This window comes from Budorcas taxicolor, chromosome 6 (genome assembly GCF_023091745.1).
Source record: "Budorcas taxicolor isolate Tak-1 chromosome 6, Takin1.1, whole genome shotgun sequence".
Classification (NCBI taxonomy): Eukaryota; Metazoa; Chordata; class Mammalia; order Artiodactyla; family Bovidae; genus Budorcas; species Budorcas taxicolor.
The window spans coordinates 107,632,791-107,654,400 of record NC_068915.1 but is presented as its reverse complement, the minus strand read 5'-3'; the positions used below and the strand labels follow the sequence as shown (position 1 = coordinate 107,654,400).

The 21,610-nt window shown below is 38.6% G+C and overlaps 1 non-coding gene across 1 annotated transcript; it reads right to left on the bottom strand.

The window, feature by feature from the left end:
* Positions 1–7,073: 7,073 nt before the first annotated feature.
* TRNAF-GAA (transfer RNA phenylalanine (anticodon GAA)) lies at positions 7,074–7,145 on the bottom strand. Its single transcript has one exon. It is a non-coding gene; the product is annotated as a tRNA-Phe (tRNA).
* Between the last annotated feature and the right edge of the window lie 14,465 nt (positions 7,146–21,610).

Here is a 21,610-nt window from a genome sequence, read left to right as displayed (position 1 = left end):
TCAGTCAAACAAACAAAAATACCCTTCCAAATACAGAGCTTGTATATGTCTCCTCCCTTGTTCATTTTCATTCTATTTACTCTAAGCAGTATACTTTTAAATTACCCAGTACTTTATTCTGGCCTAAATAAATGGATATTCATTTTATATTGTCTAGTTCATGTTCACTAAATATTATGAACAAATGGCTTAGAAATAAGGGAAAGAAATTAGTAGAAATGATGCTTCTTTTCCTCTAAAACAAGCTTGTTTTTAGTTATATATGTATTTAAAATTCAAGATATAATTGAATACACAAAGTTAGCCAATACAGTTTTGAAAGAGCAAAAAGAAAGATCTTTGAAATATGGTTGTTATCTATATTTCCTAGCAAAGAATTCTATTCATAGTGTAAATATGCCAAGAATTAAGTAATGTTTATGAATCTGTATGCAACTTGTATATTTGTTTATTATTCACAAACATGCATTTGTGGGTATATGATTTTAAAAAGTTAGAGCCAGTGATTTCAATTACTCTTTTGAGATCAGATAGGCCTGGGTTTATATCTGGCTTGTGCCACATACTAGTCAAGAGAGTTTTCGTAAATCCCTTAAACTCTGGTGCTTATTTCTCATTTTCATGTGAGGAATAATCTTATAGAAATATTTTTTATTATCAGTTAAATCTATGCACTCATATTGCTCAGTATATTATCTAGTACACAGTACTCAACCATCTTTCATTGGTAAGATGATAATGTATCTCTTATTGCTGAATGCAGTATGCAGTATCTTATTCTTTTCCACTTAAGAATATAGAGACTCTTTATATAAGTTAATAAACATAATAACAAATCATACCTTTAAATAGATGAAGGTAAATTCATTGCTCATTTAAACAGATGAAGGTGTTTCATTTATGGTAAATGAAACCATAAATTACCATAAATTAATTGATTACTGCTATGTGATATTTGGATTTTTTCAAAATTTTACAATATATGATGTTTTGTAAATGTCCTTATTTCTTTTTTTAATTAAATGATTTACTTCAATTGGAGGATAATTACTTTACACTATTGTGATTATTTTTTGTCATCAAGTCGCTCAGTTATGTCTGACTCTTTGTGACCTCTTTGGACCTCATAGCACATCAGGCTTCCCTGTCCATCACCAACTCTCGGAGCCTATTCAAACTAATGTCCATCGCATCTGGTGATGCCATCCAACCATCTCATCCTCTGTCATCCCCTTCTCCTCCCACCTTCAATCTTTCCCAGCATCAGAGTCTTTTCCAGTAAGTTGATTCTTTGCATCAGGTGGCCTAAATATTGGAGTTTCAGATTCAACATCAGTCCTTTCAGTAAATATTCAGGACTGATTTCCTTTAGAATTGACTGGTTGAATCTCCTTGCAATCCAAGGGACTCTCAAGAGTCTTCTCCAACACCACAGTTCAAAAGCATCAATTCTTCAATGCTCAGCTTTATGGTCCAACTCTCACATCCATACATGACTACTGGTAAAACCATAGCTTTGACTAGATGGACATTTGTTGGCAAAGTAATGTTTCTGCTTTTTACTATGCTGTCTAGGTTGGTCATAACTTTTCTTCCAAGGAGTAAGCGTCTTTTAATTTCATGGCTGCAGTCACCATCTGCAGTGATTTTGGAGCCCCGCCAAATACAGTCTGTCACTGGTTCCATTGTTTTCCCATCTATTTGCCATGAAGTGATGGGACCGATACCATGATCTTATTTTTCTGAATGTTGCTTTTTAAGCCAACTTTTTCACTCTTCTCTTTCACTTTCATCAAGATGCTCTTTAGTTCTTTGCTTTCTGCCATCAGGGTGGTGTCATCTGCATATTTGAGGTTATTGATATTTCTCCCAGCAATCTTTATTCCAACTTGTGTTTCATTCAGCCTGGCATTTCGCATGATGTACTCTGCATATAAGTTAAATAAGCAGGGTAACAATATATGGCCTTGACGTACTCCTTTTCTGATTTGGAACCATATGTTAACATAAATTAGCCAAAGGTATACACATGCCCCCCCATCCTGAACCCCCTTCCCATGACCCTCCCCACCCTATCCCTCTAGGTTGTCGCACAGCACTGGCTTTGGGTGCCTTGCTTCAGGAAACAGAATTCACACCGATCATCTATTTTACATATGGTAATGTATATGTTGCAATGCTATTCTCTCAAATCATCCCACCCTAGCCTTCTCCCACTGAGTCCAAAAGTCTGTTGTTTACGTCTGTGTCTCCTTTTCTAATTTTTTCAGCCAATTGTTTTCATCATTTCAGGCTGTTTTAAACCACAGATTGAGTGTTTTAGACAACAGACATTTATTTCTCATAATTCGGGAGACTGCAGTGTTCACGATCAAAGTGCTGGCTGATTCAGTTCCTAGTGAGGACCCTCTTCCTGCCTTGCAGATGGCCACTTTCTAACTGCTTCCTCAGATATCAAGGACAGTTGTGATGACTCTTCCTTTCTTATAAGAACACTAATTCCATGGTGAAGGTCCTACCATCATAAATTTTCGTTGTTGTTGTTGAGTAGCTAAATCATATTCAACTCTTTGTAACCCCATGGACTGTAGCACACCAGGCTCCTCTGTCCTCCACTAGACAAGTTTATCTAAACATAAATATCTTCTAAATGGTCCATTTCCAACTACTAATTTGGTGGTTAGTGCTTCAACCTGTGCTTTTCGAGGGGGCTGCATTTCAGTCCATATGATCAATTATTTGTTTAAGATAAATACTTATATAATACATGTTTCAGTAGCATGACTATGTAAGAAAATATTAGAAACCTACCCTCTGAGAAAATTGCACTGTTGCTCTGTTCCATTTGCTTATGAAAGTGCCTGTTTCCCCAGTGCTAAATACTAATATATTAATATTAATGTATTTGCCAATATGTTAACATATTTTCTTATTTCATTTATAAGTCCCCCTTAGTGACTAAAATTACTACATTTATTGGTTATTGTTATTGCATCATTTACTAATCATATACTTTGCCTATTTTAAGGTTTTACTTTTCAAAATATTTTTCTTTTAGGTTTTAAGTTCCTTTGTACCTTATTTATCAAACTTTTCCCAGCATACCATTGAAATATTTTTAAATGCAAGGAGATCCAACCAGTCCATTCTGAAGGAGATCAACCCTGGGATTTCTTTGGAAGGAATGATGCTAAAGCTGAAACTCCAGTACTTTGGCCACCTCATGTGAAGAATTGACTCATTGGAAAAGTCTTTGATGCTGGGAGGGATTGGGGGCAGGAGGAGAAGGGGACGACAGAGGATGAGATGGCTGAATGGCATCACTGACTCGACAGACGTGAGTCTGAGTGAACTCTGGGAGTTGGTGATGGACAGGGAGGCCTGGCGTGCTGCGATTCATGGGGTCGCATAGAGTTGGACACGACTGAGCGACTGAACTGAACTGAACTGAATGCACATTTTAATTTTTATGATTACTTCTCATAGCACCAATATTTCTTTTGAAACATCTATTAATCCCATTGTGTAGCTCCTAAGACAAATTTAGTCTTATCAGTAAGTGATGTAGGTGAAATATGACCCCAAGTGCTCTGATTATGGAATTTTTGCTCTTATCCCCCATAATATTATGTGACTCTAGACAACTAGCTTAGCTTCTCTGATCAGGTTCTCTGACTTTTATCATGATGGAGAGGGGAGCAGTACGTATTTTACAGGGACTGTGAAAAGCAACAAATGTAAAATGTAAAGCACTGAACACATGGTAGGTACAGAACAAATGTCAGTTCCTTCATTAAAAAGCATAAATTAACTCTTTGTAATTGGAAAGAGCATGCTGTTACCCAGTATAGCTTCCAATATTATGTAATTTGAAATTTCAATTAGGATAGCCTCATGCTTCTTCTTTCTTCTCTCTACATCCAAAGGACCTGATGATACATACAAGAGGAATGTAAAATTCATTAAAAAAAAAAATCTCTTGAGTGCTCTGGAGGACATTTTCTCCAGATGGTGAAGGAAAGGTCCTTCGTTAGATGCAGTTAATGACGTTCTTTAAAAAGCATTTCACATTAACTGGCCTTAAAAAGCAAGCTCTTGTGTATGTAGTCACATTACTTGAGCCAACACTCTGAGCCTCCTGCAAAGCTGAAACTTTTACACACTCCAGGAAGCACCAAGCCTGGGCAGTTCTGACTACCAGTGGAAAAACAGGCTCAAGGCAGTTCCAGGAAACTAAAACAGTGAAGTGGAAAGAGACAGTGGAACAATTCATTCCCCAAATTTACAAAAGAATCTTTCGTGGGGAGGGAAGCAAAATGTTTGCTTTCTTTTAACTGCTGTCATTAAAAATAAAATTTATATATATATATTACATTAAATACTGTGGTATTCCGAGCTGAGGATTGACATTAGGCCACACACCTTTAGTTGCGCAAATAAACACATTAATCTCAATGGAACTGTGGATTTGCTTATTTTGTATTAGTGCCAACTGCCAACCTGAGAATATGCTCTGATTGCCTGGTTTTAAAGAAAACAGGATGTTAAAGTTGGGTGAGGTAAAGCTTGCATATTAATGTAATTCTCTGGGATTAATGTTAGAAAATTGCTCTTCTATTTAAGGCAGTACCTGATGTGAGTGTTTTTTGTAGTTTTTCAGAAGGTTGTTTTATTCATGCAAGTTGACAAGAGAGCTTGATATTCTGGGAGGGAACAGTTTTTACTTATATCTGATTATGGCAACAATATGTTATGAATACTATATTATATGCCACTGGGTTTGCAGGAGGGAGAATGCTATTTTCCTTTAAGTTGGAAACACATCTTCCAAGAAAGCAACTTGTCCTTCTCATTATTCTCATCTCCTGCTGGGGAGACTTTTCCTTATCATACTGGAAACTGGACCTAATGAAGAGCTCTAGGTGGAGATAACTTTCTTGTTCTTGATGTGCAAGAGATAGTGATGACCTCGAGAAGGGCAATGTAGATAGGTATTAGGATGCAAGATTGCCGGGAGAAATATCGATAACCTCAGATACGGAGATGACACCATCCTTATGGCAGAAAGTGAAGAGGAACTAAAGAGCCTCTTGATCAAGGTGAAAGAGGAGAGTGAAAATGCTGGCTTGAAACTGAGCATTCAAAAAACTAAGATTATGGCCTCCTGTCCCATCACTTCATGGCAAATGGATGGGGAAACAATCAAAACAGTGACAGACTTAACGTTCTTGGACTTCAAGATCACTCCAAATATTGACTGCAGCCATGAAATTAAAAGATGCTTGCTCCTTGGAAGAAAATTTATGACAAACCTAGACAGAATATTCAAAAGCAGAGACATTACTTTTCCGACAAAGGTCTGTCTAGTCAAAGCTATAGTTTTACCAGTAGTCTTGTATGGACATGAGAGGTGGACCATAAAGAAAGCTGAGTACTGAAGAATTGATGTTTTTGAATGTTGGTGTTGGAGAAGACTGTTGAGAGTCCCTTGGATGGCAAGGTGATAGGACCAGTCAGTCCTAAATGAAATCAATCAATCGTGAATATTTATTGGGAGGACTGATGCTGAAGCTGAAGCTCTGATACTTTGATCACCTGATGTAAAGATCTGACCCATTAAAAAAGACTCTGATGCTGGAAAAGATAGAAGGCCAGAGGAAAAGGGGATGACAGAAGATGAGGTGGCTGGATGGCATCACCGACTCAATGGACATGAGTTTGAGCAAGTTCCGGGAGATGATCAAAGACAGAGAAATCTGGGGTGCTGCGGTCCATGGAGTCACACAGAGTCTGACATGACTGAGCATCTGAACAGCAACAATAAAGCGGAAAGCAGGGGGATTGAGAAGTTGCACTTTAATTCGTATCTCTATCAAAATTTATGATATCAGTGATACCTCTATCAATGTGTACAAGTTAACTCTGGGAACTTGAAAAGGTCATTCTTTTCAATTATGTTTATATTTCATTGTACTGACATCAAGTGACATATCCAAGTCCATGCAACTCAGGTGAAAACTGCGAAATTGGTGAATTTCAATAGCCTATCTCGGCATGTGTGCATGTGCGTGTGCTCAGTCGTGTCTGACTCTTTGGGACCCCATGGGCTGTGCCCTTCTTGGTGCCCCTGTCTGTGGAATCTTCCAGGCAAGAATATTGGAGTAGGTTTCCATTTCCTACTCCAGGGGATCTTCCCGACCGAGGGATTGAACACGTGTCTCCTGAACGTTCTGCATTGGCTGGTGGATTCTTTACCACTGAGCCACCATTCCCTCCAAAAATATTGCCTTTCCTATCATTCCTTTGCCCACTTTGGTCAAGATTTAACTTTACAACATGATACATTTTTTTTTCTCAACAGGAAGAAATTTCAGAGTTGAGTAGTAGTCAATGTGTAAACCCTTGGTTTCAAACCTACTCCCTTGTAATTCAGAACTATGCAAGGAAAGATGGTAGCATTGACAAATTGAGTTTAATATTTAAATAAGGCCCTTATAAGCAGGTTTTCAAGAGGCAGAACAAGAGAGACAGGAGGAAAAGGCAGAACCAGCAAACATCTTTATGAACTGGAGCAGCACCTGTATTTGAGAAACAGAGGGCACATATTCACCACTGAAGCTTGGGGTTGAACGAAAACTGAAGGAACCAATGTGTCTTCTAATGCCAATTGTTCCTAGGGTGGAAGGGTACATAGAAAGCAAGAAGGACAACTTTATGGGTCACAAATAAGTAAAAAATGCACTGTATGGAAAAGAGCAAGAGATTGCGATTAAGTTGACAAATACTAGAACACAAGTCCTTCTACATCCCAGGCAACTTATTGGTCCTAGTTGAGCATTATTTTCCTGATCAATAGACCAGGGTTAAGAATAATACTTCCGAGGTGTTATAGCTGTCAAATGAACTAAACTGAAGGTCATAAATTGTAGTAGTAAAGTAAAGTCAAGTCAAGTCGCTCAGTCGTGTCTGAGTCTTTGCGATCCCATGGACTGTAGCCTACCAGGCTCCTCCCTCCATGGGATTCTCCAGGCAAGAGTACTGGAGTGGGTCGCCATTTCCTTCTCCAGGGGATCTTCCCAACCCAGGGATCGAACCCGGGTCTCCTGCATTTCAGGCAGATGCTTTAACCTCTGAGCCACAAAGGAAGCTGTGGCTAAATCTTGCCACTGCTTTCTTTGTATATATATTTGTATTGGAACACTCACTTTTTAACATGTCTACAATCTGCAGAGTTGGATTCTTGTGATGAAGACTGATTTTATTTGCCTACAAATAATAAAATATTTGCTATCTGACTATAGAAAATATTTGTTTGCATTTGAACTAAACTGTGCAGCTTCCCTGGTGGCTCAGAGGATAAAGCGTCTGCCTGCAATGCAGGAGACCTGGGTTCGATCCCTGGGTCGGGAAGATCCCCGGGAGAAGGAAATGGCAACCCACCCCAGTACTCTTGCCTGGAGAATTCCATGGACAGAGGAGCCTGGTGGGCTACAGTCCACGGGGTTGCAAAGAATCGGACACGGCTGAGCGACTTCACACACACACGTAAACAAAACTAAACTAAGTAAAATATTTATTATCTGGGCACAAAAGTAGTACTCACTTGAGCAACAAGTGTTAATTTTATTACTGTTATTACCTATGAATAAAGACTGTCCTGTTGATGGAAGCAAATATAATGGTGTTAACTGTTACTTAAATTCTAAATCCATAATCCCAGATAACTTGACCCGCTTTCTACCTTTGGGCTTAATTTGTGTATTGTTTAAGCTCATGGAATAATAATGTTATTTATTACTATCTGATCTGCAGCTGCTAGGGTCTATTAGTTTTCTACCGGGAGAAATAGTTCTGAACTATGTTTTGTTATTGAGAATATCATTTCTTTCTTTAGCACAAGGTCTAGATTTGAGGTCAAGTTTTAAAAAGCTTGTTTTTGTTTTTTTTTCCCTCACCTTGTTCTTTGGAACTTTTGTTTCCAACTGTGTTCAAAAGAAAAGGAAGCATTGGGGTTTCTCTTCCCATCAGTTATAGCAAAAATCATAATCTCTAGACCTCATTTCTCTAGGGTCTCTCTCTGATTCTTCTCAGGCTTCCCAAACTCTAATCATCTCTCCAAAAAGATGACCTCCCAGGCATTATGGTACTATATCTGCTATACTGTGAAGCCAAAAGTGGGTGTGATTCTTACCAAGGTCTTAGAATGAGTAAAGCCTAAGAGAAAGATTTATGAACCAGTCTCCTGGTCACATAGTTTTCTTCTTCAAATAGTAGCTTGGCCGTATCAGGATAAGACAGTATAGTAAGTGAGAAGTACAAAAAGAAAGACATCTTACAATTTTTATATTTTTAAAATCTCTTTTACACCTTTCTATTACTTTAGGTAGCAAAATTGTAGTCACTTACTTAAGGACCCCAGTGAGTAATCTCAAAGGCTCCATTGTCATCAATGATACCTTCTATCCAGTGATGGAATTCTGAGATAGGATGAACTTGATCAGCTCGCCAGTTAACAAAGGAAATACACAGCAAATAAGAGCTGCAAAAGACCTTCAAATTTGGCTATCTATCCCCCTCATGCCAAAGATGTGGAAAATTAACTCCAGTGAGTCAACTGCTTGTTTTAAGCCACATGGTAGGAGATATAGTGGTGTCAGGTATCTTACAATTTTCAAGCTGCCTTTTTAAAAATGATTGGGAAATAAACCCTCATACTATTAATATGTTTGTTTGTTTTTACTTTTTTTTTTTTGATTGGAAGATAATTGCTTTATAAGAGACCCATCTCGGACCTAATGGGCTTTCCCGATAGCTCAGTTGGTAAAGAATTGCCTGCAATGCAGGAGACCCCAGTTTAATTCCTGAGTCAGGAAGATCCACTGGAGAAGGGGTAGGCTACCCACTCTGGTATTCTTGGGCTTTTGTTGTAGCTTAGCTGGTAAAGAATCTGCCTGCGATGCAAGAGACCTGGGTTTGATCCCTGGGTTGAGAAGATCCCCTGGAGAAGAGATCAGCTACCTACTCCAGTGTTCTGGCCTGGAGAATTCCATGGACTGAATAGCCCATGGGGTTGCAAAGAATCAGACACAACTGAGTCACTTTCACTTTCACCTCAGACCTAGGGATACATACAGAATGAAACTGAGGGGCTGAGAAAAGATACTGCATATGAATAGAAATCAAAAGAAAGCAGGGGTAGCAATAATTATTCTATGTTTTATATAAAAGTTAACTTTTTATGAATAAAATAGTACACAATAAAACCTTAAATTTATTTTTATGCACTAGGGTTTACGGAAGAGTGACATTTATTCATCCAGAGATATTCACTGACCAGTAACCAGGAGCAAGCTCTGGGAGTTGGTGATGGACAAGGAAGCCTGGTGTGCTGCATTCCATGGGGTCACAAAGAGTCAGACACAACTGAGTGACTGAACTGAACTGAACTGAAGCAGAAGCCAATGTTACATGAATAAATATAACAGATGAGAATATCTGCCTTATGGAACTTACATTTTAAAGAGAGGAGCCAGAAAGTCTGCCTTCTATCTGTGAGTTATACACTAGGGACATACTATGTTTACCATCTTAGGTTGGTTGAATGCATAGATGTTGAACCCATGGTTTAGAAGGGCCATCTGCAGGGCTTGGGAAGCTGCAGATTTCCACAGCAGATCCTGGAAATTCCCCCACGGATTCTGATGGAGGACTATAAATGAATAATATGTACAATACTGTGATAGCAGTAAGTTCCATGATAAAAAGTAAAGCTGATGAGGGAGAAAGGGCTTCTGTGCTAAAGATACCAGTCATCGTTAAGTAGAGTGCTCTGCAAAAGCTGGGTGATGCTTCAAGCAAAGGACTAGGGATAGACAGTGAGCAGGTGGGGTGGATTTAGGGGACCAAGACTTCCAGGCTAGGGGAGTATTAGAGAAAGGGCCTTGGAGCTGAATTAGAGTAAATGCGAGGGCAGTCTAGAAGATGAGAGGGACAAATGGGAAGGCTACAGTGTTCCACAAACCATTTTTTAGCTGGACTTAATTTTGAGTGAAATGGAAGTCATTAAAGGTTTTCAGAAATGTTAAGTGGTCTGACTCAAACTGACTTCTATTCAAGAATAGATTCAAAGCGAATAATATAAATCATGTGGTTTTGCTACAGAAAAAAAAGAAGTTCCAAGCTCTTACATGTCATAAAAGACTTTCCTTAATCTTGTTCCATTGATATACTCACTCCATGTGACCTTTCCTCCAGTCAAATGACCTTCAAACTTCTCTAAGAACCTGCTGGAAAACCAGTTCTCCCTCTGCCTGATCTTATTTTTCCATCTTCTTAGCAGATTCAGCTTCTTCACAGCTTTCAAGGTTCAATTCAATAAACCTTGACTCTTCTGCTAGAGGACTTTTTTCAGCTGTGTTAGTCTGGTCTCTTTTCTCTAGGGACCCAGCATTGTGGACACACCCCAACTCAAGACTTGATTCAGTGAATTGCTCTTGTTCACTCATGTGTATGCTTCTGCTGGATTCTGAGAATGGAGACAGCACAGCCCCCCATTTGAGGCAAGTTCTCTGTGTATGTGTTCCAAATAAATTGCTAAATAATTAAAAGAAAGGAGAGATGAGTAGATTTTAGGGATCAGTTTTACAACATGGTTTCTATAGTTAGCAATATGGAATTGTGCTCTTCAAGATGTAAGACAGTAGATCTCTTGTAAAGTGCTATTACCGCACACACACACACACACACACACACACACACAAATACCCAGACACATGAAAAGACAGAGGACAGGGGACTCCGAGAGGTACTGAGGTATTTTCAAGCATCATTTTCTCTATCCTCATGACACTGATGATCTTAATAATCCCCACATGGCATAATTCTCCAGGCTGCCTCTCCTTTTTATCATCTGCTTTCCTTCACAACAGCCATGACTAGGGACACTTAGCCAATGAGGAAAATTTTATAGACCTTAAATTTGAAAAAGTTGTGTACACTACCAATGCAGAATGTGTTTCTTTTGAAGAAATCTGGGCATCTTTGACCTTAAAAATAGCTGAGAAAAGAAGAGACGTGAAAACCAAAGGAGGAGAGGAAAGTTATACCCATATGAATGCAGAGTTCTAAAGACTAGCAAGGAGAGATAAGAAAGCCTTCTTACCTGAATAATGCAAAAAACAGAGGAAAACAGTAGAATGGCAAAGACTAAAGATCTCTTCAAGAAAATTAGACAGATGATAACAAGGGAACATTTCATGCAAAGATGGTAAAAATAAAGGACACAAATGCTATGGACCTAACAGAAGCAGAAGTTATTAAGAAGAAGTGGCAAGAATACACAGAACTATATAAAGAAATCTTAATGACCCAAATAACCACAATGGCATGATCACTCAGCTAGAGCCTGACATCTTGAAGTGTAAAGTTGTGGGCCTTAGGAAGCATTACTATGAACAAAGCTAGTGGAGGTGGTGGAATTCCAGCTGAGCTATTTCAAATCCTCAAAGATGATGCTGTGAAAGTGCTGCACTCAATATGCCAGCAAATTTGGAAACCTCAGCAGTGGCCATAGGACTGGAAAATGTCAGTTTTCTTTCCAATCCTAAAGAAAAGCAATGACAAAGAATGTTCAAACTGCCACAGAACTGTACTCATTTCACACACTATTTGGAGTAGGAAATGGCAACTTACTCCAGTATTCTTGCCTAGAGAATCCCATGGACAGAGGAGCCCGCATGCTACTGTCCATAAGGTCGCACAGAGTTGGACACAACTGAAGCGACTTAGCATGCACACAGTTCAGTTCAGTTCAGTTCAGTTCAGTCGCTCAGTAGTGTCCAACTCTTTGCGACTGCATGAATCACAGCACACCAGGCCTCCCTGTCTATCTCCAACTCCCAGAGTTCACTCAGACTCATATCCATCGAGTCAGTGATCCAGCCATCTCATCCTCTGTCGTCCCCTTCTCCTCCTGCACCCAATCCCTCCCAGTATCAGAGTCTTTTCCAGTGAGTCAACTCTTTGCATGAGGTGGCCAAAGTACTGGAGTTTCAGCTTTAGCATCATTCCTTCCAAAGAACACCCAGGACCGATCTTCAGAATGGACTGATTGGATCTCCTTGCAGTCCAAGGGACTCTCAAGAGTCTTCTCCAACACCACAGTTCAAAAGCATCAGTTCTTTGGCAGTCAGCTTTCTTCACAGTCCAACTCTCACATCCATACATGACTACTGGAAAAACCATAGCCTTGACTAGATGGACCTTTGTTGGCAAAGTAATGTCTCTACTTTTCATTTTGCTATCTAGGTTGGTCATAACTTTTCTTCCAAGGAGTAAGCGTCTTTTAATTCCATGGCTGCAGTCACCATCTGCAGTGATTTTGGAGCCCCAAAAAATAAAGTCTGACAGTGTTTCCACTGTTTCTCCATCTATTTCCCATGAAATGATGGGACCAGATGCCATGATCTTTGTTTTCTGAATGTTGAGCTTTAAGCCAACTTTTTCACTCTCCTCTTTCACTTTCATCAAGAGGCTTTTCAGTTCCTCCTCACTTTCTGCCATAAGGGTGGTGTCATCTGCATATCTGAGGTTATTGATATTTTTCCCGGAAATCTTGATTCCAGCTTGTGCTTCTTCCAGCGCAGCATTTCTCATGATGTACTCTGCATAGAACTTAAATAAGCAGGGTGACAGTATACAGCCTTGACACACTCCTTTTGCTATTTGGAACCAGTCTATTGTTCCATGTCCAGTTCTAACTGTTGCTTCCTGACCTGCATACAGATTTCTCAAGAGCATGCACACACACACTAGTAGAGTAATGCTCAAAATTCTCCAAGCCAGGTTTCAACAGTACGTGACCTGAGAACTTCTAGATGTTCAAGCTGGATTTAGGGAAGACAGAGGAACCAGAGATCAAGTTACCACCATCTGTTGGATCATCAAAAAAGCAAGAGAGTCCCACAAAAAAAGAAAAAAAGTCTACTTCTGCTTCATTGACTATGCTAAAGTCTTTGATATGTGGATCACAACAAACTGGAAAATTCTTCAACAGACGGGAACACCAGACCACCTTAGCTCCCCCCTGAGAAACCTGTATGCAGGTCAAGAAGCAACCAGACACAGAACAATGGACTGGTTCCAATTAGGGAAATATATACGTCAAGGCTGTATATTGTCACTCTGCTTATTAACATATATGCAGAATACATCATGAGAAATGCTGGGCTGGATAAAGCACAAACCGGAATCAAGATTTCTGGGAGAAATATCAATAATCTCAGTTATGTAGATAACACCACCTTATGGCAGAAAGTGAAGAGGAACTAAAGAGTCTCTTGATGAATATGATAGTGGGAGTGAAAAAGCTGACTTAAAACTCAACATTTATAAAAGGAAGATCATGGCATCCAGTCCCATCACCTTATGGCAAATAGATGGGGAAACAATGAAAATAGTGACAGATTTTATTTTCTTCGGCTCCAAAATCACTGCAGATGGTGACTGCGATATGAAATTAACAGACGCTTGCTCCTTCTAAGAAAAGCTATGACCAACCCAGACAGCATATTAAAAAGCAGAGATATTACTTTGCCAACAAAAGTCTGTCTAGTCAAAGTTATGGTTTTTCCAGTAGTCATGTATGGATATAAAGGTTGGACCATAAAGAAAGTTGTGCAGAGAAGAATTGATGCTTTTGAACTGTGGTGTTGGAGAAGACTCTTGAGAGTTCCTTGGACTGCAAGGAGATCAAACCAGTCCATTCTAAAGGAAATCAGTCCTTCATATTTATTGGGAATACTGATGCTGAAGCTGAAGGTCCAATACTTTAGTCACCTGATGTGAAGAACTGAATCACTGGAACATACTCTGATGCTGGGAAAGATTGAGGGCAGGAGGAGAAGGGGATGACAGAGGATGAGATAGTGGGATGGCATCATCGACTTGCTGGACATGAATTTGAGCAAGCTCCAAGAGCTGGTGATATACAGGGAAGTCTGGGGTGCTGCAGTCCATGAACTTGCAAAAAGTCAGACATGACTGAGTGACTGAACAATAACAACAACAACAATGTATATTTTATGTCATCTGAAAATAATCTCAACCTTTTTAATTTGACCTTAGATCCTGAGGTGCCATATCTAAATCCATCAACACAACCTTCCAGAATATGGAGCAGAATAAAACAAAGAAAAATAAATATGCATCAGTTGATAACTCACAGAGTTTCTCTGCATTGAACCATTAATTCAGTTCAGTTCAATTCAGTCCCTCAGTCGTGTCCGACTCTTTGTGACCCCATGAATTGCAGCACTCCAGGCCTCCCTGTCCGTCACCAACTCCTGGAGTTCACTCAAACTCACGTCCATCGAGTTGGTGATGTCATCCAGCCATCTCATCCTCTGTCGTCTCCTTCCCCTCCTGCCCCCAATCCCTCCCAGCATCAGAGTCTTTTCCAATGAGTCAACTCTTCGCATGAGGTGGCCAAGGTACTGGAGCTTCAGCTTTAGCACTTAGGGCTGATCTCCTTTAGAATGGACTGGTTGGATCTCCTTTACCTATGCAAATACTGAGGGGTTTGTGTTCATGCCTCCTAAATTGCTTCAGTCATGTTCAACTCTTTGTGACTCCATGGACTTTAGCCTTCCAGGCTCCTCTGTCCATGGGATTCTCCAGGCAAGAAGACTAAAGTGTGTTGTCGTGCCCTCCTCCAGGGTATCTTTTGGATACTCTGGTTCGATGCAGTGATCAAATCTGCATCTCTTACATCGCTTGCATTGGCAAGTAGGTGCTTTACTATTAGTGCCACCTGGGAAGTCCACTGAGGAGTTTTTGAGTGTAGTGAAAGTCACTCACTTGTGTCCAGTTCTTTGTGACCCCATGTACTAGAGCCTGCAAGTCTCCTCTATCCATGGAATTCTGTAGGCAAGAATACTGGAGTGGGTAGCTGTTCCCTTCTCCAGGGGATCTTTCCAACCCAGGGATCGAACCCAGGTTTCCCACATTGCAGGTGGATTCTTTACCATCTGAGCCACCAAGGAAGCATCTCTTGTCTCTTGCATTGGCAGGTAGGTTCTTTACTGCAAGCACTACCTGGGAAGTCCACTGAAGAGTTTAGACATCCACAAATATGCATCAGACATTACCACCATGAGGTGGCTTTGATAAGACTGTTAACAAAAAGAAGAACCTGAACAAATCAGGACATGTATAAATGTCTGTTTCTCCCTCTGTCTCAATCAAGTCATCTTCACCAAAAACTACCTAATTTCTAGAAAATTTGTGAAAATTTCTAAGTACCATGGGATCATAAGACCATAGCAGAGTAAGGCTAAAATTACATGAGGATCAAAAGGGAGAAAAAAAAAAGTTATTTTTATTTCTTAAAGGTCAGTCTAACTGGGTCCCACACATTGATTTTCTGAACTGCTACAGTTGCACAAGTCTCAAAAATAAAAGTATTATAGGCAATGGTATGTTTGCAACCATCAAGCTGAGCTTTAATTTGAGAATGCAATCAATAAGGCTTTGTGTTTCCATAACAGAACATGAGCAACGTCTGTGATGGAGGCATATGTGTTTGTACAGTTGCTGATATTTCAGGCCAATGACTCCTTTGACGAATTATACCCTGCTTCCAATCAATAACTCATAAACCACAATTTACTTTTTCTTTACCTTGAACTATAACCCAAAGGAGGCAAATATCACTATAATTTCCACTAAAAACATGGATAAGAGTTGACTCTGTGTGTGTGTGTGTGTGTATGGTCCAAAGGACAAACTATGGCCACCAAAAGCAATAGATTCTTCTGTTGGGAACTGTGTGAGGACTTACAATTGTGGAGGGAGGAAATACTGCTAGAGAAATTTGCCAATATGCATTACATTTCTTTTTTTTTTAATGTCTTTTTTTTTTTCACTTTACAATACTGTATTGGTTTTGCATTTCTTAAATACTTCATGTTTTTTGAATCAGAATTCCATTTGTCTGAATTTTTCCTATGGAAATGATCCATGTGTGTGTATATGTGTGCTGTGCTCAGTCATGTCTGTCTCTTAGTGACGGCATGAACTGTAGCCAGCCAGTCTTCTCTGTCTGTGGAATTTTCCAGGCAAGAATACTGGAGAGGGGTGCCATTTCCTACTCCAGCGGATCTTCCAAACCCAGGAATTGAATCTGTGTCTCCTGTGTCCCCTTCATTGGCAGGCAGATTCTTTACCATTGTGCCACCTGGGAATCCCTAAATGACCCATAGTCTGAGAAATAAAAGACTATATATGGAGACGTTGATTGTATCATTATTTATAGTAGGGAAAAATAAAAGTAAGCTAAATTTCCAGCAATAGTCCTAATGAGTTCCCTGATTTCGGTAGCAAACAGACAGTATTTATAACATGAGAAAATGCTAAGAGAAAAACAGTGAAAGAGAAAAGTGGGTCCTTGGTATTATTTCAAACATGCAGAAAAATAGACATAGTATGAATGTGGGACATAAATATGCTAAAATATGTCCAGTGATGGTTTACAAGTGTAGGATGTGGATTTTTTTCTTATCACTATGTATTTTCCAAATTTATTACGAGTGGCATTACATTAAAATAAAAACGTTGACTTAATAAGTTGCTTTCCTAAAATACTGGCATCAAGGGAAGAAATTATAAAGGAAAAAGCTAACATAGCTAAACATTAATAATGAAGGTTTTTTATTCAAATAAAATTATAAATAAAAGTAAAAGCCAAAGTGCAAAGTGGAAGTGGGAAATGGAATATAGGTGGTAATTTGTTATTATTTTTAATACTAAAAACATTTTAAAATAGTAAAAATTAAGTATCTTAATATATATATTATATGACATCATATATGTTAAGAATATTTGCCTCTATGTTGTGTTATATATATTAAGATTCTATTCTATAATAGTATATATGCAAGTCTGTGTAGTATTTAAATATTCATAATACATAAAACTAGTAAAACAGACAAATCAAAATAAACATATCAGTAGAATAATCAACTATAAAATTTCCAAAGTGTAAACACAAATGGGCATTAGCTGAGCTTAATTATAAGTGTGACACCAGAAAAGATTAAATTGTCAACCCAGAAAAGTCTACTACACTAAGATCGAGGGCCGTGAGAGACCCAGAGTGGGCAACTCTAAGTTAATGCGCTGAAGGATCTTTCAACCCAACATTCTAATGAGCCCTCCTAGTCGCAGAAGTGGCTCACTTCTTCCTGTTAAAGGCTAGTCCTCTCCACCTACTTACAGATAATGCAGAGAGCTCTGCTTTATAGAACAGCATGAACCTTCCTCAGGATTTCTCCCTACTTTCTTAAATGGCAATCAGACCAATGATTTAGATTAAGTTGCTATCCAACATGGAATGGGAAATGATGAGCCTGTGGAAGTGGAAAAGGGATCAATTGGCTTTTACAGCTAAATAAATTGAAATAGAGGTGCTGATTTTCACTCAATATCATTATGACAGTTTTACATGGGAAAGTAGAAATACACCTTGGTTTTTCTCTTCAGTTCTAAACTGTTGCATTAATTATATGTTGACTGAGATTTATAAGAGAACAGTACATATCACTCCTGGAAGCACTAACAGAAGGAGATTTGTGTTCTCTTTTGCTAAGTTTTCTCTCATTATTGGTATTGAAATACGTTTTTATTTATGGAGTATTCATTCCATATGTCACTAACTGTTGAATTTCTAAAGATACTCAAGTCATCACTGTTAAACTTTCATTAGGCAATTATACTATGTATTTTATATAGAATATGATTCTGGAACTCAATTATGTATTATTTTTTACCTCTAAATATAAAAAGTCACAGTAAATGCTAAAATAATGCAAATCAAGTGGGAGAAGAAATGTAGTCAACACCTGTATAGAATTTCATTTATTGTACCTTGAACTATTTTTTCATTTTACTTGTGACTGTTTTTCTCACACCTATGTCCTTCACATACCCTTCATATTTTTTTGGTGGATTCCAATACCTAACATAGCACCTTTCCCATAGAATTTCTATTGAGTTTTGTTCCTACGGCTGGATTAATGACCTGAAAGCAAATCTCGTATTGCACTGGGGATTCAAGCTCAGATATATTCATTTATTCATGGAATGTGTACTGAGTTCCTTTTTTATGCCAAGACATACGCTGCTGCTAAGTCGCTTCAGTCATGTCTGACTTTGTGCGACCCCATAGATGGCAGCCCACCAGGCTCCTCTGTCCCTGGGATTCTCCAGGCAAGAATACTGGAGTGGGTTGCCATTTCTTTTTCCAATGCATGCATGCATACTAAGTCACTTCAGGTGTATCTGTCTCTGTGGGAACCCATGGACAGCAGCCCACCAGGCTCCTCTGTTCCTGGGATTCTCCAGGCAAGAATACTGAGACATACACTAGGCACTGAGTATAGTGTATTGACTAAATCATGCTTTCTGCTCCCAAAGGACTCACATCTTTAAAGATCTTGAAGTTCACAGATGCTAAAGCTGAAAGCTACTGGATAGCAAAGACACTCCATGAGTGCTGACTCCAGGTAAGAATAATAACTTAACTTCAGAAGTAAAATCATTGGTCTGATTAAAAAAAAAATTGATTTCATCACATTTCATTGTGACACTTGAATTACTGAAAAAAAAATTAAAGCTATATCTTAATGTATTATTCAGATTCAAATTTTACTAAAATCATTCAAGAATCTGTTATAGTCTTTAGTAGGCTCAATAAAGGACAGAAATGGTATGGACCTAACAGAAGCAGCAGATATTAAGAAGAGGTGGTAAGAATACACAGAAGAACAGTACAAAAAAGATCTTCATGACCCAGATAATCATGATGGTGTGATCACTCACCTAGAGACAGACATCCTGGAATATGAAGTCAAGTGGGTCTTAGGAAGCATCACTATGAACAAAGCTAGTGGAGGTGATGGAATTCCAGTGGAGCTATTTCAAATCCTGAAAGATGATGCTGTGAAAGTGCTGCACTCAACATGCCAGCAAATTTGGAAGACTCAGCAGTGGCCACAGGACTGGAAAATGGCAGTTTTCATCCTAATCCCAAAGAAAGGCAATGCCAAAGAATGCTCAAACTACTGCACAATTGCACTCATATCACATGCTAGTAAAGCTAGGCTCAAAATACTCTAAAGCTAGGCTTCAGCAATATGTGAACCATGAACTTCCATATGTTCAAGATGGTTTTAGAAAAGGCGAAGGAAGGAAAGATCAAATTGCCAACATCTTCTGGATCATTGATAAAGCAAGAGAGTTCCAGAAAAAACATCTATTTCTGCTTTATTGACTATGCCAAAGCCTTTGACTGTGTGGATCAAATAAACTGTGGAAAATTTTAAGAGATGGGAATAACAGACCACTTGGCTTGTCTCTTGAGAAATCTGTATGCAGGTCAGGAAGCAACAGTTAGAACTGGACATGGAACAACAGACTGGTTCCAAATAGCAAAAGGAATACATCAAGACTATATATTGTCACCCTGCTTATTTAACTTGTGTGCAGAGTACATCATGAGAAATGCTGGGCTGGATGAAGCACAAGCTGTAATCAAGATTGCCAGGAGAAATATCAATAACCTCAGATATGCAGATGACACCACCCTTATGGCAGAAAGTGAAGAGGAACTAAATAGCCTATTGACGCAAGTGAAAGTGGAGAGTGAAAAAGTTGGCTTAAAGCTCAACATTCAGAAAACTAAGATCATGGCATCTGGTCTCATCACTTCATGGCACATAAATGGGGAAACACTGGAAACAGTGGCTGATTTTATTTTTCTGGGCTCCAAAATCACTGAAGATGTTGACGGCAGCCACGAAATTAAAAGACACTTTCTTCTTGGAAGGAAAGTTATGACCAACCTGAACAGCATATTATTAAAAAGCAGAGACATTACTTTGCCAACAAAGTCCATTTAATCAAGGCTATGGTTTTTCCAACAGTCGTGTATGGATGTGAGAGTTAGACTATAAAGAAAGCTGAGTGCCAAAGAATTGATGCTTTTGAACTGCGGTGTTGGAACAGATTCTTGAGAGTCCCTTGGACTACAAGGAGATCCAACCAGTCCATCCTAAAGGAGATCAGTCCTGGGTGTTCATTGGAGGGACTGATGTTGAAGCTGAAACTCCAATATTTTGGCCACTTGATCCGAAGAGCTGACTCATTTGAAAAGATCCTGATGCTGGGAAAGGTTGAAAGCATGAGGAGAAGGGGACTGCAGAGGATGAGATGGTTGGATGGGATCACTGACTCAGTGGACATGGGTTTTGGTAAACTTCGGGAGTTGCTGATGGACAGGAAGTCCTGTCATGGTGCGGTCCATGGGGTTGCAAAATGTCAGACATGACTGAATGACTTAACTGAACTTAACTGAGGGTCTTTTGCATACATAATGCAATATATTTAGTGTCTCCTTTCATTTAATCTTTTGTGCAAATAACCAGTAACTCAAGCCTGCATTATTCCAGCCCTTAGAACATAGCAGTAAATAAGATATTTTCTGCATTCAATGTTGAAAATAATAGTCTTAGTTAAAGCCCATCTCAACTGCAACTTCTTCTGTGATATTTTCCATGATTCATCTTAAATATACAAACTACTCACCTGTTTTTACTCCTGTGATTCTCTGCTCTGTCTTCATACTCAGAGGAAAGGAAAATATTAGAAAAAGAATTAACAAAAAATATATCATGGAAATTCCTCTATTCATGATATGAGAACAATTCAATATGCCATGGAGTTCAATTTTGCCAATTGTAAGAATATAAACTGTAGTTTTAAAATCTGTTCCATTTGAAAGGTGATCTCAAAACATATTAGAGAAATATGGTCCATCACTCTGATGGTTCTGAGGCTTTGATTCCATGCAGATTTAAAATATTTTAAAAACCATAAAATGTTTAGTGTGCATTCAACATGATAATAATGTTCAATGCTTGTTGCAGTCCTACAAATTTGTATTAGAGTCACAAATCATCTATTCAGTCCAGCAAGTCTCAATAATCCCATCTGCAAAACAGTAATAGTAATATTTAACAGCATAAATGTATTGTGAATAATACATGATTCAAACAAGCAAAAGCTTAAAATAGTGCCTTTAAGGGTCACTCAATAAATGCTGATTTTTATTTTATTAGCTCATGCTCTTAAGGAAAGTGAGCAGCTGTCTTCTACATAGCAAAATATACTAAGATATTTGCTTTCTGGAATTTATAGAATGATGTTTATTCCTTGCTAGACCCTGCCTATCTTTTAGCTTTATTTTTTACCTTCTGTTGATTTATCTTTCTATTTTCTACCTTCTGTTAATTTTTCTTGGTAACTGAAAGATACCACACAAGTGTAATGGAAGGTGAAATCAACTATAATGGTATTAAAGGGTAAGCCAAAATGTTTGTTGGAGTTTTTTCATGAAAATATTATGGAAAAACCCAAACAGATTTCTTGGCCATCCCATATTTTGTATAAGAGATGATTTGATTATGCAAAAATTGCATGCTTTTTAAATCACAAAAATTTTATTTATAGTGTCTATTAGGTCAATGACAATAAGAAAATCACCTATAACCATGTT